General features: G+C 44.0%; 1 protein-coding gene across 3 annotated transcripts in view; it reads right to left on the bottom strand.

Moving 5' to 3' along the window:
• The window catches only part of LOC121453476 (zinc finger protein 608), a 109,319-nt gene that overhangs the window by 61,896 nt on the left and 19,969 nt on the right, over positions 1-27,454 (bottom strand). The window lies entirely within an intron of this gene.

The raw sequence follows: 27,454 nt of genomic DNA, 5'->3' as shown, positions 1-27,454 counted from the left end.
ACAACACACGCCCTAATCCAAAGAAATGGATACCACAGCCAAGTACAAGGCCTTGAGGTGCAAGAAATTCCCTTTTGCATCCCTAAGCCCAGAAGGACAGCAAAGGTGCTCTGCCCAAGTTGAGAGGCCTGACTGTGATGAAACCAGAGCCCACAAATGCCCTAGACAGACCACCAGCCATTCACGTGGCTCACTTAACAACTACTAGCTAGGACTGTTATTGAGCAGCATGGATCTGACCTTGGAAACAGGTCGTCGGCTGTGGAGAAGACTCAGAGGAACACACCTGTGTACTAGGACTCCAGATGCCCTATGCACTGTGTGCAGACAGGGCCTCATTTCAAGGGACAACATCTTGGGCTCATGATCCGCCGGGTAGACAGTGAATGTTAAGAAGGATCCACAGACGGCTGACCTAGTAAAACTTGATCTCATCTGCTGTGCATACATCCCTTGCTTCATCAAGTCCCTTTGCAGTCTTTTGGCTACAGATTTAATATTATAGTCTTTGTTGCTTAGAGAAGACAAAAACTAATAAAATAAGTATTTCAATTGGGTCAGAAGAGGAGCTGTGCTCCTTGAACTGGGGAGGCAGTCATCTGTGTGGGCTCTTGGATGAACTGACCAGAGGATCCTCTACAATTGCATTCCACCTACAATGATCAACTGACATGCACTTGCCTGAGCGATTCTAGAGGCCAGAGAGCAGCCCTCCACCCATCTGCATGTTAAAGAAACTTAATTTCCTGCTCTCAAAGCTGCCATAAAACTTCTTTTGCACCATACTTTTTTATTGTTCTGACCGCAGAGTCCCAGAAAGAAAAGCCCCTGGCAGGACCAAGTCCCCAGAAGGTGATTTATGCCTTCGCGAAACATAGCAGAGCATGGATCAAAGCTCCCACTGAATGCTCCTGTTTAAAAATGGGGGCTGACAAATGAGGGAAGGGGTTCTGAGGAAGAAAATTAAGGAGGCGGTGGCGGGGAGGAGAGATGAGCTCAATCCTAACTACAGCTTTTATTGCAACTAAAAACCTGTGTGAGGAAAGAAGAATTGCTCTCCGAAATTAAAAACGGCAAGATGATGCAAGGTGATAAGAAGCTATCGGGACAAAGCGGAACCGTTTTACTGAAAATAGCGTCAGGTGGCCTGATCCACAGCCCACACTAAAGATGAGAACAAAGACAGCTTGAGTTGATGAGTAAGAAAATGGACCAAAGTAAAAGAAGTGAGGAGTCAAGAGAGCAGGGATGCAGCTCTGGGAGGTGAGGACTGGACAGAGAATGAATGGGACCTTTCTGGATGCAGCATGCGTTCACTCTAGGCTTCTGGCTCCGGGCCTGACCCAGTCCTAGTCCTTTCACCTCTCAGAGGCCCACTTTCCTTAGCTGGGAAATGGATTCTTCAGCCTCCTAATACCGCTAGCAATGTCTATTTCACTTGTTTCAGCACTGAATCCCCATTTCAACCCAATCCCACTTATAGACAGACCGATCGATAATACATCCCATGATATTTGTGATACTTATGTAAATTTTTAAAAAATCAAGTTTTTGTTGTGGGGTTGCTGCTGCTGCTGGGGCCAGACTTAGGGCTGGAGCAGGCTCAACCCACGCTCTATCACTGAAAAATTTGGGTGTCCTGAGAGCAAAGGCCTCCAAATAAGCCGGCCGTGGTTGTTTCCTTGAACACAGTCCAAATGTCATGATCTAAGCTGAGTCAGTGATAATGTGGAAACCTCATCCAACAGTTTTCAAATAAGGAAATGAGGGATCAGAGGCTCTGACTATAAATATGAACCTACTCATAAGATGATAATAGTCTAAAGCCTTTAACACTGGGTATCTCAAATATTCAGAGCTTTGATTGTCAAAGTGAAGTCTTGTCTCACTTTCTCTATAATCCTGGTTTTTCTTCTGGAGCTCAAATCTCCGGTTGCCAGAATAATTAGCCCTTGCCCTACCCTGCATTCTACTCCCCCACCCTCTCAGTCCCGCAGAGGTGGGACACAGAGACCACCCACGTGGCTTCCAGCAGCCCCTCCTCCCCTAGAGGTCACCAAATGGAAGGAGGGTTTTGGGGGCAGGAGTTACAGCCACTCCCGGAGTGTTTTACTTGGCAGATATGGTATTTTTAAAAGCATTCCTCTTATTTACCAATCCGTAAGAGCTTAGAGAAGAATCTGAATTTCCATTAGCTCAAATGATGATTGGAGAGCTTGCTTCACGAGCCCACACTCCTCAGCAGTCACACGAAGCTCTATATGTCTGTGCCTTGAGCCTTTGCGTTCCAGCAAGAAAGCCATCTAGACCAACCCACCCAACTCTAGGGGAGCTTGTGTCCCATATATTGTGCAAGAACAAAAAGCTAGCACCAGTGTTAGCCAGGGGAGAAGAGAAGAACACACTGCGGTGGGAAATTCCCAAGAGAATCACCTATCACGGGAAGTTAAAATGGAGAGGACTATTCAGAGACCATGGCTAGTATTTCCAGCTAGGCAATGTCCCAGTGGAGCTGTCCCTCTGAAAAGATTTAAGTTCTCTCATGGGCATCATGGTGTTACACACAGGGTCTTAAAGGATATTGCATAGTTAATTTCATGTTAGTTGCAGCAGGGGCTCCTAAAACAGAATAGTCTGGCTTCAATCTGGGGACTCCCCTTCTTCCATCTCCCTAGTGTTGGGACTTCAAGCTTTCACTGCCACACCAGGCCTCAGTAGATAACAAGTCCGCGATGCCCTGATCTCTCAGGTCACTGATGCACACTGAAGCCATAATTTCTTCAGTCAGTGAAGTCTGTTAATACAGAGGTTGGTAACAGGCCTGCCTGATGGGAGGCAGCAGCTTCTGAGCAGGACAGCTGGGGCGTGGGATCCAGAGTTTTGTGAGCAAGGAGTTCAGGGTTCAAGTCCTGCCTCTACCAGTTCATGTTCAGGGGACTCTGAGCCAGTGATGGAACATCAGAACCAGAATCTAAGAAATGGGGGTGGTAATGACCATCGCCCCCACTGGGGCGCAGGGAAGACTGAGATAACCCATGTAAAAAGAGGTGCTCAGCTCAGGGTACAGCTCAGTACACACTGGCTTAAGGGTTTGGCGAGTTCCCAGTCTGATATTCCAGCTCTCTAAACCATGCACACAGCCTTACAAGGCTGCTTTCTACATGCTACTATATTTAACATAAATCTGTAATCCCCTCCAAATGCATGGCTAAGTGTGGTAAAAGTATAAGAAAAGGGGGCTTAACCCAGAGAAGCTCAGCCCGGGAAATGCGGCTTTCTACCACTGCCACCTGGCAGTAGCCTGCTGGCGCCTTCCACCCCCATCTACAGTTTCCTGGCAATGAGGAGAGCACCCCGAGGTCCTGGTGAGTCCTGAATTACTCCAAGATCTCTCCACCTCATCTCCAGGTTCCCCTCTCTTCCTCACATGGCCTCGCCCAAAGTACTTCTGCTCACCTCAAAGCCCTCCACACTCACTAAAGAACTACTTGATATGTTAAACTCTGTGCGACCTGCTCCGAAAAGAATGGGCCCCAAATCCCTGTGTCCCAAGGCTGCAAGCTGCATCAATCGAATCAATCAACACTAATTAAACAATCACAAATAGATCGACACGGCAACTTCAGCTGTAGAGCTGTGTTCAAGGGAAGAGTGCAAAAGGCTGGACTTTAATGGTAACGGGGCCAAAGGTCTTTAGAGCTGGAATCCTAGCGTGGCCATTCACTATGGGACCTCAGGCATTTGATCTCTGTGTGACTCCGTCTTCATCTGAAGAAAAACAGAAATAGCACCCAGCTAATGTGACATGGAGTCATACAAGCAACCTGAGTTCAGGGCGTAGGGCAGAGTAACACTCACTAAGTAGGAGCTAGTCCTGCCATTAATATCATTACCATCGTTGCAAATATATCTCAACCTGAATGAAAGGAAATTGATGGGTGGTTTGGTCCTGTGAGGCCAAAGGTTAGGCTTTACTGCATTCAACAGCAATTCAAGTGAGACAACTCTGCATGGCTTCCTAGAGGAAGAAACATACTCCTAATCAGATGGTCCTCATTTAAAGCTCACTGTATTAATAACGAGAATTAAAGATCGGAACAAAAGTACTGGCAGTTTTAGCCAGGGTTCCTTTGTCAACGCTCTTGTCTGTCATCTTGATGGGATAGTGATGCAACCTAGCAGAGGCCAATATAGGAAAGCAGCCATCTTCCAGTTGGGGGAAGGGAAAGAAGAAAAAAAAAGACTCGTAAGTCTAACAGCTGGTGGTGGCAGCCTGTCAAACTGAGGAAAGTTAATGTCAAGAACAGACGCGCCGCAGTCTCTCACTGTTATTTTTGCATGATTATTCCCAGGTGTTGGTGCACGCTGTGCAGTAGCCTGGCTATTTATCACGCCAGAGAGCCTAAGAGCAAGGGGCGGGGGGGGGGGGGGGGGGGAGCAGAGAGGGCGGAGGGAGGCGGGGAACAGAAGGTTATTTACACAGATAGCGGCACTTAGTGTGTGTAATCAGAGGTGGGGGAGGGGAAGGGACGACGGCTCTGCAGAGGTCCTGGTAATATTTTCTCTCTTCACCTTATTTCAAGGGCTTCCTGAGTGCTGATGAGCCAGGAAGGCTCCGAGGCTGGAGTGCCGGTGGTGGCTGCTTTTCATCATCCAGCGTTTGCCTGTGTCAGCCGGGGAGGCTCTACAGTGCCAGGAAGCCCAACGCTAAACCCGAGGGGTCTCCCGGGCACGGATGAGGGGCACTGCCGCAGACACTCTAGACCAACAAAGACGCATCCACGTGGCTCTGCAGCAGGAGACAGCCGGGGCTGCCAGGGGGAAAGCCCGGGGCTGCAGACAGGGGAGCCTCCTCACTGCAGAGACCACCCCCACCCGGATTGGCCTGCATCAGGGCTGAACCCTGACAGGGCGACGTGCCCTGGGTTCCTTCCATCTGTTCTCACAAATCTCCACGAGTCCTGTCGTTAACCCCTCAATCCTAGGATTCTCAGACTGCCAACTGCCAGAGGCAGGAGGAGTGTGGTGTTTCATTTTCGCACAGAGTCAATGTTTTGATTCTCTGAGCATGCTGGGGCATGGGTACTTAAGGCTCTCATTTTCTTCAGATCCTAGCATTTGGCTGCTTTATTAGATTGCCCAGTCGCCTCTTAATTCTAAAAGCATTAGGAAGAAGATCGCTCTGCTGTAAGTGGAAACCTCTGCCTTTTGGAAGTGACCAATGCCTGCTGATGGCAGAAAATCTGGGCTATGCATCTGCTTGATGTCACTGTTTCCTTAACAGAGTGGGGTCGGTTTAAAAACATGTTCCTTAGACATGGATACTCTCGCCAAAATTAACTACGCTCGAGTTTCCATCCCAGGGAACAAACCAGAACAGATCCAACTTTGGTCATTATTCTTAGTTAGGCCTCCCCTAAATGTGGCAGACACTTCTGAGAGCCAGGATGAAAGCAGTTTATGCTCTGGAGCTTGCAGTGCAAACATGAAGGGGGGTGGAGGGGACAAACTCATGCTAATGATTTAAGGGTCCAGTTCTCTTCTAGCCCGGAGTCTCAGCCACTACCAACCACTTTGCAGAAACAGAACAGGATCCCAAAGCAGGGGCAACTTATCCAAGGATCTAAAATTCAAGACCAAAGCCCGGCCTGCACAGGGCTTTTCGACTTGTTTGTACAGAGTTCACACCCTGAGCTACTGTTTAACACACACGGTGTTTAGGGATTAGAACAGTTTTCAAACAGACATAGGAGGCAGGATTACACTGTGTACTCATTTTTCTTTTTCATTTAATCTTCACAAAACTGTGAGGAGGTGAGAGTGACCTTGAAGGGTCTCTTAGAGTGGGTGGCCAAGCCAGAATTTGAACCAACCTAGGTCAACCAAAAGTAACCTCATCTAAATGTAAAAGAGAGCGTGAGATAGAAAGCCTCCTTCGAAGGGAATTTCTGAGCTTATTTTTCTGTACACAGGAAGTCACACACCTGAAGCTTTTTTAATGCCTACAGTTTAAAACTCTCCCATACTGTGACCCCTCCAGAACCCCTCCCCCACTCCTAGGCAGAGGCCATGACTCAGCAGTTAGGAGCTCTCTGTACCTGAGTTCCAATCCCCCAAGCCCATGAAAAGAATTTGGGCATGGTTGAGCACACACCTGTAAATCCTGTGGTGGAGAAGTGGGTGGTGGAAGAGAAAGAAAGATAACTGGGGCTTTCTGGATATTATACCAGCTCAGTTCTTGTGCCAAGAGCCCTCAGGGGGTATGCAGAAACACACCATACACACACACACACACACACACACACACACACAAGCTCCGCGGTAGAGCACTTGATAGAGCATGTGTGAAACCCTAGGCTCAATTGCCTGCATTGAGAGAGAGAAACAGCCACCTGAAACCACCAGCTGAGCTACTGCCAAAGTCTAGCCATGACCATGGCTCTGCTCCCCTGGGGCCAAGAAGAATGCTTCCATTTCCAGCCAAGACAAACAGAAGCCTGGACACACAGAATGCCAACAATCTAGGCTCTGCTTGATGCTGCTTCAGGGGAAGGGTGTCACTAGCCATCAGGAATAACCTCAGAGGTGGCCCTATGTGCAAGCACACGTAGAGAATATGCTTAAACAACAGCATGACTTTCAGCTTCCTTGTCTAGCCTTGGCTATTTTCCAAGCACCATCAAAGGTCTGAGTGTATACAGACAGTGTAATTACACCACTCAGCCCAATGCTTTCAATTGTGTTTTGCTTTGTTTTGTTCTGAAGCTAAACTAAATCTCCTCTCAAAGATGCTCACTGTAGAATTTTATAGGGATCTGGGCCTCAAGAACTCTTCCAGCACACCGTATCAGTTGTCACATACTTAGCCTCGCTTGTACTCCCGGAAAGACTGCTGCCCCACCGCTGAGCCACAGGCAATCTGTTCTCAAAGTGCCGCTGACATTTTTCACTGCTCAGAGTGGGGTGTGCTTTAAATAGTGGCGGTAAATGGTAGGAGTTTTCATATCTGGTTCAGAGGGCTTCTCTGGTCTCCTCTCGTCGCATTTCCAAAGATGCTGAAAACAAAAACAAACCACGGGGAAAGGCGGTGGCGATCACACGCGGTACTGGAAAAGCCTTCTTCCTTTTGGGAAGAGTCCTTTTACTGTCTCCTTGGTATAAAGTTGAAATTTCACCCAAATTGCATTTCTACCAATTAAATTTCATTCCTTCCCTTGACAGAGATAGCGCAGAGGTGAGCTCGGAGGCTGTTCCTCAGAGGATGCCTATGGGAGCCAATGAGCCAGTTTCAACTCAGCTGAACAAGGCATGTGCTTCAGGAGCTGATGTGCACACTGCCTGTGGCTCCAGGGTTCCTAAATCCCTATGAAGTCAGGTTGAAAAAGGGGGACCAATGGCCACGTCTCACCTCACTCTGCCAGATGTGGACGTACTTCTTGAAGGAAGGGAAATGGGGAAGAAAGTCTATTTGGAGAAAATCCTTTTTTTTTTCCTGCTCTCAACTAAAATCCTTTCTCTACCCAGGTTAGGTGATTTCTTCCAACCACCCAAATGGACTCCTGTAGAAGTGTACGCATTTGAATTATCCAATATATCTGCTGGTGACAAATGACAAGGGACTGCCTGAGTCATATCAGGCCCTCAGTGTCTTGCAAAGGGTCAGAACTTGCTTTACCAAAGCACCATGGGTCAACGCACAGAGAGTGACAATTTTAACTTTGTCTATCTTGGTACCAACACCTACCTATGTTTAAGGACACAATATAATTCCTACCATGCCTCTACTGAAAGGCAGATGTGAGTCTCCTCATTTGATTTGGAAATGAGTCCAAAAGAGAAGCTGCCTGCTCAGGTAAGAAAAAGAAAGAAAGAAAGAAAGAAAGAAAGAACCAATGAAAAAAGGAACAAAGGGAAAAAAGGAGAGAGAAAGAAAGAAAACAACAAACACAGCAGAAGCCATGAATTTCCCAATAATGTCTGTAAGCACCCACCTCCAAGTTCACGGTCACATAAATTCTACTATGTGTTTGGTATTAGAGATCAGACTCACCCAGGGCTTCAAGCCTATTAGGTAAGTTCCCAGTCCCATAATACAACCTTATTCTCACAAAGTCCTACACGAGTAAATTACAGTTCCCAAGTTCAGGATTATTTTCCCTTCTGTGAACAGAACAGATTTTTAAAAAACCCAATAGGTCTCTCTCTAGAGAGAACATTTTTCTCTGACACTTTTCAAGTATCCTCTGAGAAATGTGATCCATATATAACACATAGGACAGGAGGAGACACCTCAGCTAGAGTACTCAATGTTAATGGCACTTGGGACATTTTTTAAAAAAAGAAAAAAAAATCTCTCTCAATTGCTGTTGAGAATGTCTCACACTATAGCCTTAAGCTGTTCTGGAACTCACAATGTAGCACAGGCTAGCTTCAATCTTTCAGTTTCCAAAGGACTGGGATTATAGCTGTGAGCTAATATATTCAGTTTAATAAATAAGGTTTAAAAAGATCTTTTCATAAAAATGATAGTAAGCCAAATTCTGGTTCAAATAAAAGCAAACACCTCGGTATAGTGGCACATGTATATCTTCCCAGGACTTGGGAGAAAGAGGGAGATGTATCAGCAGTTCAAGTTCACCCTTAGTTCCATAGAGCCTGAGCTATACATGAATCTGTCTCAGCAGAAAAAAAGAAGGGAGAGGAATGGAAGAGCTAACAAAATCCAATGCTGAGGGAGAAGGTACATAGTGAAAGATTATTATTCAGCTCCCCATGCAAGAGGTATTGAGCAAACAGAGTAAGTCCAAATTTTTTAAGGGCCTAGTTTTTGTGACAGGAACACCATGTATTGACCCAGGCCCTCCCCTTTGTAAGAGTTGCTAACAAAAGTTGCCTCACTGTTAGGGAAGTCATCCTCTTATCCAGTATCTTTCTGTCAGTTGCCTCTACGTGACAAGCATTGTTCCAGGAGAGATGAATAATCACTGCAGAGGAGAGACTATGGTCCGGATTCAGATGGTCAGTTAAGCCCAAAGCATTATGGGAGCATCGAGGGGGTGGGGCAGGGAGTGGGTTGAGGTAGATTTATGAGATTGTGTAGGACTTGGCCTAGGAGAGGCTAGGGGATATCTAAACTATCCTGAATGCAGCAGTAGTTAAGGGATTGGCAGTTGAGAGCCAGGCATAGCTAGAGGGAATTCAAGAGTCCAGGTAAGGATAAGAACCTAGGGGTTTCTGTGAGGCTAAAATATAGCATGAGAAGTTTCTGAAGTAGAAGTGTGGGAACATCAGCTGACTCACCTGGTAAAAACTCACATTGGCTGAGAGGGCAAGGCTGGCTGCGCACAAAGAGAGAAAAAGAATATGAACGTGTGTTATAATGCCATGGCAGAAGTCCGATAAGAGACACAGTCAAGACTCAAGAAGGTGGGAGATGAAGAGGAACTCAAAGATGAGTCTCAACTATCCATTTCCATTAGGAGAGTCGGTCTCTGGGAAGGGAAACCTGGGCAGAAGGCTGTCTCTGGGGAAATGTTTGCTGGGTAGGCACAGGACTCAAGGAGAAGTGAGCTAGACTAGACCAGGACACAGAAAATAGGAAGCCAGTGGAAGGATGAGAGGCTCTCAGTGAAAACCCGTGGAGTGTTAGGAAAGAGGAAGGAATCAGTAGACCCTGAGAGCCGAAGAAGAAAGTGAGAGCACGCCTTTAATCCCAGCACTTGGGAGGCAGAGGCAGGCGAATCTTTGTGAGTTCGAGACCAGCCTGGTCTACAAGAGCTAGTTCCAGGACAGGCTCCAAAACCACAGAGAAACCCTGTCTCGAAAAACTAAAAAAAACTAAAAAAAAAAAAAAAAAAAAAAAAAAAAAAAAAAAAAAAAAAAAAAAAGAAAGTGAGAAAGCTCAGAACAGTGGGAAGTCCTAGTCATCAGGAGGTAAAGATCAGATTTAAGAGGAAGTTGGTCTGATGTTCAAAGCCACTAGGAACTGGCCAAAGACCTCCTTCTGTCCCTCACCTACCAGAAGAGCAGGGATGCTAGCTTTTCCAAGCATTTTTCCTAACTTCACCCGAACAGCCACAGGTCACCTAGTGTGTGGTCCTTTCGCCAGCCAGGAGCCTCCTGTCTCCATGCAGGCTAAAGAGCATGACTCAGAATCAGCACCCTTTGTTCCGTCAGTGACTCGGCCTTTGAGAAACCCTTAAACGCCTCAACCTTTTGTGTAGCGCTGGCAGCCAGGAGGAAAGATAATGTGATCTTCACCTCAAGAGGAGTCAAGGAACCTGTGGAGATCAAGTTATTTCAAGCTCCTGCTCCGCCCAAGATCCCCAAGGGCACTAAGCTCACAGAATCTAATTTGTCACAAGGCTAAGCATAAGACAGACAAACTTGTTCCTCTGGCTTCTGAGAACCAGACATTGTTTTTCAACAACGATGAAAAGTGAAATGCTTTAAAATGCCTGGAAATGAATTTATAATTAAATATTTACAGTTACTTTGAATCTGATATGGAATGAGATTTGGACAGAGGGTGATTTTTTTTTCCTCTTCTAAAACCTGTATTCTGGGGAAAACCTTAGCTGAAGACTGAGGTCAGGGTCTGTTGATGTCATTTATAAAGTGGCACTTAAAAGGCTAATGACAGCTATGTCATAGCGGCACTTCTGAATTAAAAAAAGAAAAAAGATCCTTCTGAATCACAGATGCAAATAAAAACCAAGGTTAGAATCTATTTTTACTTTCACACTTAGTATACCTTTTGCTTACAGAGAAAGAAGACACAGGAGACGTTAACAGAATCTCATTCTCTGGACATTCTTATTTCCAGAATATTTCTAGATATGTTTTATTTCAGAAGAGAATATAGATTGTCACAAAGAGTTACTAAGACTCACTACTGACTGGACAGATAGCTCAGTGGTTAAGAGCGCTTACTGCTCTTACAGAGGACCCTGGTTCAGTTCCTAGCACCGAATGGGCAGCTCACAAATCCTTGCAACCCCAGTTCCAGGTGATGAGGTACCCTTTTCTGGCTTCCATGGATACTGCTCACACACGGTGCAATAAACTGCAGGGCTGGGTGCGGTGGTGTATGCCTGCGGTGGCAGGCAAATTTCTATGAATCTGAAGTCAGCCTTGTTTACATTTAGAGTTTTAGACCAGCCAGAGCGACATAAGACCCTGCCTTAAAACCAACTACAAAAACTCCTGCAAGCACACACATAAATAAAAGTACATCTTAAAAGGGAAAAAAAATGAAATTAGGACTGTGGCAGGGGGCCGGGAAGGCAACTCAGTCAGTACAGGATAAGGACCGGAGCGCCTGTCTCTTGTCCTACTGGGGTAAAAAGTGGAACAGCTGAGCGTGGCAGCATGTGTCTGTAATCCCATTGCTAGTCAGGCAGTCTAAGTTCCATGTTGAGTTAGAGACCTGTATGAAATAATAAGGTGGAGAATCAGTGAGGAAGACACTTGACTTTGATCAAGTGTGCTTGAGTGTCCGCCTGCCTCTGCCTCCCGAGTACTGGGATTAAAGGCGTGCGCCACCACTGCCTGGTGTGAATCAGACATTTTTACAGACTGTGCCCTTGCAAAAATGACAGAGACTTATTCCATCCACTGTTATCAAACTCCTAGCATTCTCGTGGCCACCAGGGTTGCCCTTATCTACCTTCAAACCCAGAGTTCTCACTGTTCCAGTCAAGAAACAACTGCAGTTTTAGCAGTAGAGTCAGCTAAATTTAAATCAAGCCGACCTGACTCATTTAAATCAGTCAGGAAAAACAGCTATCTTTTCAAATTAAAGAATTCATGTTTCTTTTTGCCATAATAACAACAGACTTCATAAAACTCATGGGTGGATTATTATTTCAAGATGGAGGGGACAATGTCTTCAAATAGTCTCATTATTTTATTTTTAATGCCATAACTCAGCCTTTCTACATACACATATTTTTATAATGAAAACTGCACTCCACACCTCTTCACGCATTTTTTTCATATCTTACAGCTATTAGAAACTCTACACAGCTGATTCTATATCAAAATTAAATGAAGCATCTATTTAAATAGCCAAAGAACTCTCTTCTCAAAGTTAATCATGGATATTTTCCCAGCATATTAAAATCTAATAACCTTAATGCAAACAACTTACATTTAAATTGTTTTTTGTTTAAATAAAAACCAGAATTACTCTGAACCATCAATCATGGTGAGATGAGCAGCTGAGATAACTACCTTTGTTAATCAGCATTAACGCTTACCAATAAACACTCAGTCCTTGATGGCGGTGCTAACTTTAATTACAGCATTAAAATTTACTAGGAAAAAGGAATGCTCATGGCAAGCCACTGTTAGCAGATAAGGAATACATTGTCACCTAGGATTAAAATATAAGAACTGGGCTGGGGAGAGATGGCTCAGCAATTAGGAGCTTGTACATTCGGGGATTTGAGCTCAATTCCCAGAACCTATGGTTCACAGACACCTGTAATCCCAGCTTCAGGGGATCTAACACTCTCCTTTAGCAACCATGGGCATACAGACACACGTATAATTCTTATTAAATCTCAAAAAAGAAAGTACTGAAAACTTTAGCACCATGAGATCCGCACGGTTTTGGTTTTGTTTGCTCTGCAGTTGTATGTTTTGTTGAGGTGGGGAGGGGTGGGGTGGATGGAGACGACTGGGCTGGTGAAATCTACTTTAGCAGCTTTGATATTGAGTACATTCTCATGCTTTGAGATAATTTTTTAAACTGTCACAATGAACAAATACCTACTTTCCAATATTTGTCAAGATTTTACCCTGAATAAACCTATACATAAAAAAAAAAGAAAAACTATTCATGTTGGGGGGAGGGGGAATGAGCCAGTCAAATGTAGAGCCATCCGAATGTGTGCCTGTGGGGGTCAGAGGACAACTCGTGAGCGTGCTTCTCTCCTTCCAACAGGCGAGTCCTGCGGACCGAGCTCAATTACTGGATGGCAAGCGCCTTTCTAAATAAGCCCTCTCACTGGCCCGAAAGCTATACATTTTGGTAAAGCAATCAACTTCTTATTTTTTTGTTTGTTTGTTTGGTTGGTTTTTGGCTGGGGGAGGGAGGTGTTTGTTTTTTGAGCCAGGGTTTCTCTGTGTAACAGTTCTAACTGTCCTAGAACTCACTCTGTAGACCAGGCTGGCCTGGAACTCACAGAGCTGTCTGCCTCTGCCTCCCAAGTGCTGGGATTAAAGGCGTGAGCCACCACTGCCCATCAGCAATCAACTTCTAACAAACTTTAGAAGTATGTAAATTTCTCTTTAAGGTAATACGTTTTAATTCTTTTCAGCCAGGGATAGTAACTAGCACACTCCTATATTTCCCACACTGGGGAGGCAGAGATAGGCAGTTGAAAACTCAGGGTAAACCTTGTTTTCAGGGTAAATTCCAAGCCAAAGAAGGCCATATAGGAAGACACTATTAAAACAAACAAACAAGTAAACATAACACCATTCCTTATACAGGCACAGAGCAGTGTTTGTAATCCCAGCACTCAGGAAGCTGAGGCAGGAGAATTACCAGTAGTTCAAGGCCAATCTGGACTACATAGTGAGTTCCAGACCAGCCATGGAACAAAATTCTATCTCAAAAACACAATAACAAGAAAATCTATTCTAACACATCACAATTTTGATGTAACCATTTCTTTGAAATCTAAAAATCTGTGGTTTTAAGAATTTATGGATACAAACTAGGCATGGTGGGGGACAGAGGCAGGATCTCGGTGAGTTCGAGGTCAGCCTGTTCTACATAGGGAGCTCCAGGGAAGCTAGGACGACATAGAGAGATCCTGTATCATATATGTATGTGTCTCTCTATATATATACATACATGTATATAATATGTGTGTATGTATGTATACCTATATATGTATACACATACAAATGCTTTAGCCAAAAGGATCTCAGAGGCTTTGTAACAATTCAAGAGGAGTATGCAAAATTTACAGAAAGGCAACAAAATGAGCTAAAAAATTCAGTTCTTTTGTTGTACTCTTTTAAATGTGGTGGAAGTAAGCTCAGAACCACAGGAATTTGTGGCCAAATAAACACCCACTACTTAGCAGAAGTTCCCAGTCATAGCCCACTGTGAACACGCATCCTGCAACCTAGTTTCGCGTCTCCAGAGCAGAGGGGGAACTCTGGGTGTGTCTATGGCCTTAAGTGTCCCCAGTGGGTGGTGAAGGACAGTAGACAGAAGTTCTGTGGCTTGTTACCTCATCATGTAAAACCTTCTGTCTTCTTCCTCTTGGCCTTCGACAGAAGGAAGTCATACCTGACACAGGGCTCGGCATACCCTGTGACTGAATGGTCACTGTAACCTCACAGTTCTGGTTACCCTGCCCCGGCCACATGTCACAATCTGAGCACAGGCCCACATTCTCAGAACTTTCTCGGCCCTTTGTCTCTCACTATGCCACCTTGAAGGATGGCAACGCTAGTGAAAATTCCATCTGCCACCCAGTCTGCACATCCTTCAGGAGGGAACTGGTCATCTTTCACTGCTTATCATCCTCCAACTGCCTCGTTAGCGAAACAAAACAAATTCTCCTTCGCTTGCGTGAGGGAGTCTAATATTTTGTCAGACAGAAATGAGAAATAAACCTAATCTAAGCTGTCAGAGAATCATGAAATGCCCCTGGCAGTTCAGTACGGACTCTTTGAAGAAATGAAACTTCAGTTTATCAAGCGTGATTTTATAAGCAACACTGATTTAGCTGGTAGATAACACGGCTGTCTAATCATTAGTAGGCAGACAACAGCCATGTGAACACATCAATTAGGGGCCACTGCCAAAAGCCCTTGAGATCTTGGAGATTAACAGCCAATCCTCTGTTTTACAAGCTCACATCAAAAAGAATATTAATAAGAGGAGGGGCGATGTGCAAGCTTGTCAGAGTAATTCAGCCACTAACACAAGGATTTTTTTCCCCTTTGCCTTCTTCTCTCTGTTGAACTGAGCCCAGGAAGAAGCTGGCATCAGCTACAAAGTGCAACCCTGCCAATTTCTTGGAAGATGTTTTTCACTACCATATGGGAGCTTGTAAGGGTCTGCAAACTGCTATCTGGTGAATAAGGACAAGCACGACTTCTTCATGTCCCTTTGCAAATGCCAGGGTGACACAAACTGAACCGTCATTGAATTATTTCTAAATTAGCATGCACAGGAGAAATAGCCACTGGCTTAGCTCAATCAGAAATTCTGTAAAATCGCCTATGTATTCCGTTCCTAATACTTCTTCCATCCACTGAAATTTAATTAAGAGGCACTACTAGCTCTAACCTACACACTAATGAGTTTCTCCAAATTAACACAGTGCTTCCCATTGTCGAAGAAATCACAATGTGTGCTAAGACGTCAATGCTTTCCCTCCAGCTCTCTCAGGAAAACGAATACAAATTCACGGATATTTCTAGGGCTAGAATTAAACCTGTTTTCACCAGCCGCACAGGTATCATTTACAGAAATGAGTATCAGAGGCACAGCACTCATTTTAGGTCTATCAGTATTTAACTTGCTGCCAGTGAGGAGGGCTGTATTTTTGTCAATAACCAGATTAAAGCAAACAGCTGGCCACGAATTGTTTAGTGGGGTTCCAGCAGGCTCCCTCATGTACAAACAGAAGCCACTGCAAAAAGTGTGGTCTGGGTCTCCCCACCACTTGCAGATTCGCTTGCACTTGCATTTGTGAAAGGCCATACATTTACAAAGTGTTTTCTATCATTTCATCTGTTGTTCTTCATTTGAAAGTCAGCGTGGGGTGGTGGGGAAAACATTCGGAAAGGGAAACGAAGCAGGGGGTTCCTGTTACTTTTCCATAGTCGGGCTGTTTGGTCCCCAGTAAGTCACTTAATTCAAGGGCTTGTTGACGAGGAATTTTAAATCAAGGAGTCTGCACTTGGGTTCAAATACTTCCTAGAGTCTAAGAAGCCTGAAAGTTACGGAAGTTCCAGTCTGTACTTTTGTATGTTTGTCCTTTCTCCTAATCCCTAGAGACAGGACCCAGGGATGCTCAGTTAAAAACTTAACTTGCTAACCTAGAGGCAACTGCACAATCAGGAGGTAGTTCAGGCAGGGTTGTGCCACTTTTTCGTGACAGCAAACTTCAGTCAGGTGTGGTGACTCCTTTAATCCCAGCACTCAGGAGGCAGAGACAGGTGGATCTCTGTGAGTTGAGGCCAGCCTGTTCTATGTGGTGAATTCCAAGACAGCCAGGACTACATAGAGAAAACAAAAGAAGGATTTCTTTGTAGGCCCAGGGTTCTGACATTCATCAAAAACCAGAGTGTCTTTGCCTGCGATGACAGCCTCTTATGATTTCTGAAGGTTGTCATAAAAACCAATAAGATACTGCTTTGAAAGTCTTTAAACATAATTGCAGGGGCTCCTGAAGTCAAGAAACATTCCTTGAGCAACAAAATTAAAAATTATTGTATCAAGATTAAAAACAATGGACTACTTTTACTTATTAGAAAAGAAATAGGCTTCTAAGTAAGTAATGTGTCTGGAAAATGTAATGGAAATATGATGGCAGCTCTCCCCAGGTTCTGCAGATGCTATCAGCAGGTCACACAAAAGATGCAGAGACTTCCCCATCACTGGGCTTCCTCTGTTTCAATATTTTTCAGCAAGAATTCTCTCCTCCACCAGTATTGCTCAAACTATCTGTTGTTGTACCTGTAATGTTTGCCTTTGTTTTAAAAAACAGGGAATAACTGTGTAGTTATTCCCTACAGAATATGGCATTTAAAATGTTTTAAGAACTTAGACTTTTCTCAAAAATAAGACATGTCTGCTTCTGGCAGCACCAATTACTTCAGAGAGGTTGACGGACAATGAAGAAACTCATTATGGAATTTGCCTTCAATGTGACAAGGCTAGTCATTTTGAGCAAGAAACTGCTCTTGTCTAGACTGCTTGATGGTATACTGTATGAACTGGAGATGCAGGACCGACAGGAAAGTGACTACTGAACTTGCCAAAAAATGAGATGGTCCTTCAGTGTTCCTGCTCCACAGAAGAAACTGTCAGACATTCTACAGGACATAGAAGAAAACAACTGATGAACTTATCCAGTCCAAGGCAAAACAGATCTTCCAATTTCCTACTTCACTGAAAAATATGCCAGATTCTCTGGGTCTGTAGGTTGAAAATGGATGCCCCAATGTTGCAAAAGAACTTTGGGTAACTGTCCAGGTAGCAAGATGTCTCTGTCAATTGTAGAGTTTTAGAAGTTGCTTTCAAAGCATTTTCTGCTTATGTAGGTAATCTAACATGTCTTTAATGGAGTTGAGGACAGACAGTTATAGACATAGTTTTCCTTAGTTATGATAAAAGATAAATCAGAAATGAAACCTTAAACTCACAGAGATAGGATAGATGATAGCATATTTTCTTTAATTTTGCCAGTTCCAAATAGACTAAAAAGTGTAACTATAATTCTTGCTTGATACCTGTTTTGTTATATGTAATTTTATTATGTTAAAGCTAAAGTCTTCCTTTGAATTAGACAGAAAAGGGGAGATGATGTGGAATGTCCTTCTGTATGTGTTGCTTTTATTGGTTGAGGAATAAAGAAGCTGTTTGGGCAATGGCTTAGCAGAATAAAGGTAGGCCAGAAGTTCAAACAAAGATAAAGAGTAGGCAGAGTTGAAGAGATGCCATGTAGCTGCCGAAGGAGAAAGATGCCAGAACATTACCTGTAAGCTACAGCCTCGTAGCGATAACAGATTAATAGAAATTTTAATTTAAGATGTAAAAGCTAGCTAGGAATATGCCTGAGTCATTGGACAAACAGTGTTGTGACTAAAATAGTTTCTGTGTGATTATTCAGGTCTGGGCAGCCTAGACAAAAGCTCAGTTCCATTGACATGTAAATCTTTAGCTGACTTTAACTTGCTATAAAGACCAGGCTGGCCTCAAACTCACAGAGATCTGCCTGCCTCTGACTTCTGAACATATGCTATCATGCATACCCACCAAAACCACTTGTTCTTTTCAACCACAGTTATGGCTAATGATTACATAGGTGCACAATGATGACATATGCCATATAGAAACCCTCAGATAGGGTAATGTTTCAAGTTCTTTCGTGAATTCTAGCATAGACAGAAACGGCTAAATTCATGCTTGATTTCCTAAGAGCTCATCACACTCCAGACACAAGGGCTAGCTATTTTTGTGCCTGTGTGTATATGCACCCATTTGGGTATACACATGGGCAGGGCCTGAAGCTGACTTTGGGTGTCTTCGTCAATCACATTCCACCTTAAATCTTGAGATAATGTCTCTCACTAGACCTAGAGCCCTCCATTTCTGCTAGACTGGCTGGCCAGTACCCCAGAGAATAATGGCTGTACCGTTCCAGGCCAGATGTATAGGTGAGCACTGTTATACCTGGCTTTTTAACTGGGTGCTGACAATCCGAATTCAGGGCCTCACTCATACATAGCAAACTTTTCACCCTGAATCATTTCCCCAGTCTTCCACACCCCATTTTTCCCTTTGCAAATCAGGCTGGCTTTAATGTAAACTTTCCTATAGGTATCTCTTTTTCATTTGAATATTGTGGGTATTTTCTTTTCGTATTTGCAAGAGTGGCTGTCCGTTTTAGCCCTGGGGGTTTTGTGGCTAACAAAGAACCCATCAAACAAAACTCTCGCAACACACAGGACAGTCACTGTGAGCTGGTATTCTGACACAGCATACACTTCCTGAGTAAATCATCTTTACCTTTGTTCTTTAAAATTCAACAGATAGACCCTACCCGACTTGGGAAGCAGATGCAGTCCAACCAATTACATAAATAATGGCACTTGTAAAAAAAATATAACTACATGTAAATGCAAGACAGACAAAATCCCACATCATTTCTAACAGTGTCTATGCCTGTGATCTCATAGGAAGGACCCACAGGAGCCACACTGAAGACCCTCCTCTAACCCATGACTGCCACCAAGGAACACACTGCTCAACAAGTACTGACAGGGATAAAAAATAAGTAAGAGTGTCCTCAGGGGTCCCCCGGCTCACAAGGGGAAATGTGCACACACAGATCCCAGAACAAAATGGGAAAGGTGCGCTTAACAGACTTTCATCTGCAGAGCCTTAAGCAGAAATGGGGATGGGGATTAAGGCTCTTGGGGAAGGACATTCAGAAGATGTGGTCCCAGAAAGAAAGAAAAACAGAAATAGAAAACAGGATCCCCAAACAGTGGCTTTTGCTCATTAACACAAGAGAAGTCAAAGTGCTGCTGACCAGAAGAAATGACCTGCACAGGTAAGACTGTGGAGGAAATCCATGCCACTGAGTGTTTGGACACTGCCTAAACATCTCCCCTTGCCATGGCCAGTGTCCGAACTGCTCAGCCAAAAGGGCCAGCAAAGCACAGCCCGGCTCGGCTCATCTTTACTACATGAGCAGGTCATTTGTGCAACGGAGTTCCTGCTGCATGATTCTAGGAAGCGGGAGTAAGTGTGTCCTGGCCATAAATCTACCTGGGGCTAGACCTATATGGTCAGTGCTTCCGGCTCCACCACCCATATGGCCACATCTGCCAAACACCTTCCTGAATTGGTATTTAAAGCAATACTAGGGAGATTTTTGTATAAGAAGTTATCTTTTCTGAAAGTAGATTCGAATAATCATTCTTAAGAGGGAAGAAAGGAGAGAGAAAGGGAATGAATCTTCAGAGTGCCTTGAACCTTTATCTAAATTTGCAGAAAGGAGGAGCAGGGCAGAGCAGGGAGGAACAGGGAAATGGGGGAGGGGAGTGTTAAGCATTCCTTGGGTAATTGAGACGTACAACTCTGATAAAAGTGTTATGTTCAAGTCAGGCATGGTGGAGCCCTTCTCCTCTGTAATCTCAGAAGCCAGGAGGGAGAGCCAGGCAGATCCCTGTAGGTTCGAGGTCAGCCCTGTCTACAGAGTAAGTTCCAGTTCAGTCAGGACTACATTATGAGACCACAGCTCAATAAAACAAAACAAACAAAAGGACTTCAAAGAGAGTTAGAGCACTAAAAAAAAAAGCAGTAGAAATCGACTCGATAATCTTGGAATAAGCAAGGTCTCCCTAAACTGATGCAGTGCCCAGCAGCCATGAAAGGAAAATAATTACGGACTTGAATACACAGTTTAAGACTTTTTGCACTGGGGTAGTAGTTGGGAGAAGGTGGGGGACTTGAATAAACACAAACCAGTCCAAAGAGATGGGAAAAAAAAAATATTTGCAGGGGGCTGAAGAGATGAGATGGCTCAGCAGTTGAGAGCACCGGCTGCTCTTCCAGAGGACCGGGGCTTAATTCCCAACACCCGCATGGCAGCTTACAGCTGTCTGTAACTCCAGTTCCAGGGGTCCGACACCCTTGCACAGACATTTATGCAGGCAAAACACCATAAAATAAAAATTAAATTATAAAAAAAATTTGCAAACCACTCACCATAAAGGCTTGCTAGACCTCAAGGGTGCACGAGTGTGGAAGGATGGGTATGAGCAAGAAATGGGCAAAATATTAATATATTTAGTTAACATACATTTGAAATATCGGAAATATTTTAACATCAAGTAGTATCTGGCTTACTATAAAACCAGGCAAAGATTACAAGTTTTCAACGCTTAAGAAAATACTGAAATACAATGACTTATACTAATAAAAACTACAAATTGAAATTCAGGTATATTGCTATCACATTAACATTAAAGCCAGAAAATCATAAGCCATGGTGGTAAATTGCAGTGAAACACACATTGTATATTCTAGTGTTGGATGATGCACAACATACAATTGTGTGGAAGGAAAATTAAATTTTGAGATGTATAAATGAAAAGTTAGTTGCTCACCAAGACATTTTTTTTAATAATGGAAAAATACTGCCAATAGTTTGCATGCTAAACTGCGGAACCCAAGGTAAAGAGTGATCTTAGAACACAGCCAAGCGAAAGGCCGATGTGCAGATCAGTTTCTTCAATGCTCTCATTTGTGCAGGAGATGAGAAGTACAGACCTGTATGATTGACAGACAGGGACCACTTCAAGAAAGACACCGGGCTTAATGAGGACTGGCTCTAGGGAGCCGGCTGGGAAGGATGAGGGTTTGAGGAAAGAATGTCCCATTTCCATTATGAGATAGATAATTACAACTTCCGCTTCTCCAGACTCTTGTACTGATTTTTAAAACTTTTTAAAGCCATTTAAGAATTAGTTTAAGTCTGAGGAAGGAGAATCTCCTGTTTGAGGACAGCCTGGACCACAGACAAGGGTCTGCATCAAGGGCAGCAAAACAGAACGGCAGTTGACCAAATGCCACTGATTTGCTCAGGCCAGTCTCAGAGTAGCAGATGTGCTCTTCTGCTTCAATGTCTGTGACGAGGCCTCACTGCGTTGCCCAGGCTGGCCTCTGAGTCGTGATCCTCCTGCCTCAGCCTTCTGAGTGCTGGGAATTACGAACTACGGGACATCACCCAACATGTTAGACTCCACGGGAGTGTGAACGTAGAGAGTGTAAAAGATGAGACCCAAGAGATAGGTCTTTATAGCATCACCCCATCATTTTTAAAGCTGTTGTTTGTAAATATAATAATAACCAATTTCATTGATAAAGTGACAGCATATAAAGTATGTATGCGCGAGTGTGTGCATGTGTGTTTGTGCGTGAGAGTGCGTGTGCCTGTTAAGTGTGTGTGCTTGGGTGGTGATGCGTGTGCAGCGATGTGTTTCTAAAGTGTGTATGTGCAAATGTGTGCATGTGTGGTTGTCTGTAAGAGTGCGTGTGTTATAAGGTGTGTGCTTGGGTGGTTATGTGTACGAATGCATGTATGTGTTTATAAAGTATGTGTGTGCCTGTGCTGTTGAGTGTGAGAGTGTATGTATTTATAAAGATGTGTGTTCACATGTGAATGAACACCTAGAACCTAGAACATACTCCCTCAGGAAAGAAGCCATCTTCTAAGGAAGGTTCTAGCTTGCCCATTCCCCGTATCCCGCAGGATTGGCAATGTTCCATGTGGAATCAGTGGGCATAATTCACACAAGATAATACCTCCATCTCCTTTCACCACTTAGAAATGAAAAATCAAAATGGTCAGAAGATTAGCTAAGACCACTGAGACCACAGCCTGCCTCCCCTCCCCGACTGCAGCTCCTTGTTCTCTGCTCTCCATCAATCAGCTAAAGCCACTCTGGAAACTGTATCTCCTCAGGCACACAAACACTTTTCCCACCTCTGGGACTGTACTCTGGGATCTTCATTCCATCCCCGGATCAAATGCCTCTTGACTGTTCCCAAGCCCTACTCAAGCACAAACACATATAAATTCTCCCACCTAGCAGTTCACGCTTCCATCCTCCCCTGCTGCATTTTCCCTTACAAGACACACCACCATGAAACAAAAAGGGTTTCTCCAAAAGAAATTAGAATATTTGCTTCACAGGGGAGAGACTTGTTTTGCTCACTACTGTGCCTTAGAGACCCAGGCACAGGCATTCAAAATCCACTTGTTCAATGAAGAAAAGGATAAAGGAGTGAATGGAAAAATAAATTGAGGCATGTAGACGCACATATAACCTGAACACAAAATAGTCAAAGATCCCTAAACCACAGGAGAAATGGGGAAAAAATGGATACAACTGTTGTCTACAACATCTCTATTAAAGAAATTTCTAAGTTCCTAACACTGTAACAACCCGCACAGATGGTGAAATAAAATCTTCCTGGCCAGGGGTGTAGCTTCCCAGCATGCTTAGCATGTTCAAACCTGTGCAGTTTCCAACAAACTTTGCCAGATACTGCTGGCCAGTGGTGGCACATGCCTTTAACACCAGCACTTGGGAAGCAGAGGCAGGCGGATCTCTGAGAGTTCAATGCCAACCTGATCTACAGAGTTAGGTTCAGGAAAGGCACCAAAGATACAAAGAAAAACCTGTCTCAAAAAAACAAAAACAAACAAACAAAATATTTGTTGTTTTAATCCAAAGGGGCTGTTTTGTTTTTCAGCCACAAATACTATTGACCCTCTGTGTGTGACTGTACTCCATCTTTCTTCATTCTTTCTTTCTTTCTTTTTTTTTTTCAGTTTTTCGAGACACGATTTCTCTGTAGCTTTGGAGCCTGTCCTGGCACTAGCTCTTGTAGACCAGGCTGGCCTCGAACTCACAGAGATCCGCCTGCCTCTGCCTCCCGAGTGCTGGGATTAAAGGCGTGCGCCACCACCGCCCGGCCTATACTCCATTTTTCCAGAGACAACTTGTTCAACTACAAATGTTCAAGGCAGCCTCCAGGTGCCCAGTCTCCCTACCCTGACCCTCAGGCCTACAAAAGAGCATTTATTAAGCCTTCACTTTAGTATAATTCTATCCCTCCACCCCACTTCCACAGCAGCACACAAACAGGTCACTAAAAGTTCGTCCACTTTGAAAATGATAGATGTTTATTTTCAAGACAGGGTCTCACACGTCCTAGGCTGTCCTTGAACTTGCTTGACAGCTAAGGAAGACTCTGAATCAATCGCGGGGCTCTGTGAAAGCTGGGAAAGTACTCGACCAGCTGAGCTCCGGCCACAGCTACAGCCCCTCCCTGGTAAATAACAAAACGAATACTTCTGCCCTATGTCAAGCCATTTAAGAAGTATCTATATGTTCTGATTTTCCCCACCATTTCAGTGACGTTTTGTGTCTCCCTGCCCTGTGTTTCAGTTGGGACAGCAATCGTGGAGCTTAGCAGCCGTTGACTCTGATCCCCATCTTAACCTGAGTTCCTGGCACCATTTGGCACAGACGAGCAGAGCCACCTGGATGGAATTTCTAAACTTGCTTTTCAGAAACACCAGATTGCCTGGGGTTTCCTCTTCCACAGTTCGTGTGCCCCGGGCTCCTCTTAATACTCCATGGCTCAGCTCTGGTCTCTGTCTTTCCTAAGGACACTCATGCTCTGGGTGACTTCTCATAGCCACCAACTTCCAAGTCAGTTTCTTCAAGTTCAACCTAAACATTTAACTGAATGAATGAACCTCACATGCATCATTTGCCTCAGACTGTGTCCAAAATGTATCATAGGGCTGGGCAGATAGCTCAGCAGTTAAGAGCAAGTGGCTGCTCTTCCAAAGGAGCTAGGTTCAATTCCCAGCACCTACATGGTAGCTCACAACTGTCTGGAATTCCAAGATCTGATACACTCACATGGAAATATATGCAGGCAAAACACCAATGCACATAAAATAAAAATAAGTAATATATATTTATATAAAAATATATATAATATAATATAAATATATATTTAAAAATATATTTTTTTAAAAGTGTATCATAGCTGAGCGCACTAGTGCGTGCCTGTCAAGACAACACTCGAGGGTGAGGGCAGGGTGATCGGAAGTTCAAGGTCATCCTCAGCTGTTTATTGTAGACAGTCAGGAATACATAAGACCCAAAATAAATTTAAAAAGGGGGCTCATAACACTTGATTCTACCGACCCCATCCCACACCATTTAGAGTTACCCTTAACTCTTACTATTACACAACTCCAAATCAATTTCTAGCCCATCTTTACCCTTGGACAATGTGACGACTTTCAACCAAACTCTATAACTGACAAAGACATCTCTCTTGTGTCTCCTGGGGGCTTCATAAGCAGTCCTGTAACCAATTTCACTGGACTTCTGGCAATCAGCTCCCCATACCGAAGAACCACCGAAGGAAGTTTTTTAAAAAGCAAAACTAAATCACATTATTCCCGTGCTTAAAATCTGGAAGCATATTTTACTCCAACCAGGATTTGAACTCCTTAACCATGGCCTACAAGGCCCTGCATGACCAGGCTAGGTCCAGGCCCCAGTCCAATCTGGACATGGTCTGTGCAAAACACATGTCTTGTGTGTTATCTGAGGGGATTTAACAGCATGTCCAGTCAGCCAAGAAAAAAGGCTAGGAAGCACATCCAAAAAAATAGTGCTTGTATTCAATCCAATCAGTTCAGATTCCAAGTTCAAGCCCCCTCGAGCTCAGCATCACTTGCTGGGTCTGCTGGTGCAGCTCTTTCTGCCCCAGCTGCTTTTCCTCTTCCACCCCAAGCGTGCATTTGACAGGGCTCTTTATAAAACAGCTTCAAACCACAGCCACCTGGGCCTCAGAGATTCAACCTCTTCCAGAGCAACTTCTTGTCACTGAAAGTCTCAAACATCCCCAAAGTATTTCGCAAGCAGGGCAAATCTACCTTTTTCTAGTGACCCTCTTTTCCACTGTGTGGTTGTATGTTGATTTTCTACTCTTTTGGCCCTTTGAGGGGCCCACCACCTAGGTTCCAAATAATCACAGGGAGGTTTATTCTTTCTTATGAATGCCCGGGCTTAGCTTGGCTTATTTCTAGCTTTTCTTAAATTATTCCTTTCATCTTTTGTCTCTGGGTTTTTATCTTTCTCTATTCTATATATCTGTCTTTACTTCTTATTCCATGGCTTGCTGTGTGGCTGGCCCCTGGTGTCCTCCTCCTCTCTCCCATTCCTTGATTATTTCCTCCCAGATTTCTCCTCCATTTATTCTCTCTGCCTGCCAGCCCTGCCTATCCTTTTCCCTGCCTAGCTACTGGCCATTCTGCTCTTTATTAGACCAATCAGGTGTTTTATTTATTTATTTATTTATTTTGGTTTTTCGAGACAGGGTTTCTCTGTGGCTTTGGAGCCTGTCCTGGAACTAGCTCTGTAGACCAGGCTGGTCTCGAACTCACAGAGATCCGCCTGCCTCTGCCTCCCGAGTGCTGGGATTAAAGGCATGCGCCACCATCGCCCGGCCCAATCAGGTGTTTTAGACAGGCAAAGCAACACAGCTTCACAGAGTTAAACAAATGCAACATAATTAAACAAATGTTCCACAGGATAAACAAATGTAACACATCTTCAACTGATATTCCACAACACTGTGTCTTAAGATAATGCAGGATTTCTGACAGAAAAGAATGCAACCGTGTGCTCTGTCAACCCTAATTTCCATTGTCCAAGTCAAAGCTTGGGATGAAATAAAAGGTACCGCTGCTTGGACAAACCCCGTCTTCCTACAACCCACCCTGTCCTTGGGTTCGTGTAGCCTGAACTGTATAAGGCAGTTCTTACCTCATCAGTAATGTACACCATTCGTATTTCCATTTCTGGAATTAATTGTAAGGTTCATGAGAAATCTCAATAATTTCTAGAAACCACACATAAGTGGGTATTATATATATATGAATATATTATATACATAAAGTTCATAACAAAGACAAAATACAGAAACATACAGCATGAATATTACTCTCAAGTAGTCTCACAGTGCACTTGAATGACTGACTGCATCCATGCTCAGGATCTTCATTTGAATCATACTCTCTACATTAAGTTATAGAAGGTTTGAAAACTCAGGAGGGAGAAATGTCACATTCGGCTTCAATCTTACCACTTACATTTGTAATGCCATTATTAAAAGAAATCTCGAGAGAAAGGACAGGAGATGTGACTCAGTGATAGGGCATTTCCTAGTATGAATGAGGTCCTAGGTTGGGGAGAAGGACGAAGGGAGGGAAGGGGGAAGAAAGAAAGAGACAGCGGGTAGGAAAAGAATCGAGCAAGCTGATTCTAAAATCATCAGGACAAAGGAAGAAAAGAGGACCCCTCCAAGAGCTTCAGAAGACAGCGACCACACCCTCCCACCTGCCTCTCTACCAGACACTCCCTACAGTGTGCCTCATTCTCTCTGGTCTTTATCAGTCCATTTGCTGTGGACCTGTGAGCACTATCCCAAAATCACCATTGAGAGCCTTCCAACAGATTGCTACTGGACGTCAAAGCTCTTGATAAACAGTGGAAGAAAAACCAGACTATCAACAGATAGGAGTCTATCAGAAGATAGAGAAAGGTATTTTTGCAGGAGTTTAGCCAAGGGGAGCAAGGCAAAGATCACTTTCACATCAGAGTGGAGAACCTTCAGCTAACCCTGCTCTCCAACACCACAGAGTTCAACTTCCTCCCACACAGGAAGCACTCTCTCTTATAACCTGAAAAATCACCATACCAATACTGGCCCTTTTTGTTAATTTTCCTTTCATGCAAAACAACCTCAGTCTCAAGCCTTGGGCTGTTTCACAGATCCCATTATCACAAAAGCAACTGGCGTAGGTAAGTATAACTGATTGATTTAGCGCCCTAGCTCACTCCTCTGCAATGTCTGGTGCATTTCTCTTCCTGTACAAGAAATATGTCTGTGTTGCTTCCTGACAGACCATTTTCCAGAGCCCATGTCCACTTTGCTCAAACAAAACAAACATTCTCGATAGCCACACGGCCTCCCCTTCTGTCCGGCTATTTCCTGAAGTCATTGATATATCATTTCTTTCTCTCCCTATAAATCTAGGTAATACAAAAAAGAGTTCAGTGTAGAATCTATTAGCCGACCAACTTC

This window comes from Microtus oregoni, unplaced genomic scaffold (assembly GCF_018167655.1).
Source record: "Microtus oregoni isolate MIOR12 unplaced genomic scaffold, Mior012 000011F_ref0000422, whole genome shotgun sequence".
In the NCBI taxonomy this organism is placed as follows: Eukaryota; Metazoa; Chordata; class Mammalia; order Rodentia; family Cricetidae; genus Microtus; species Microtus oregoni.
The sequence above is the reverse complement of the archived record's forward strand: the minus strand, read 5'-3'. Positions and strand labels throughout refer to the sequence as shown.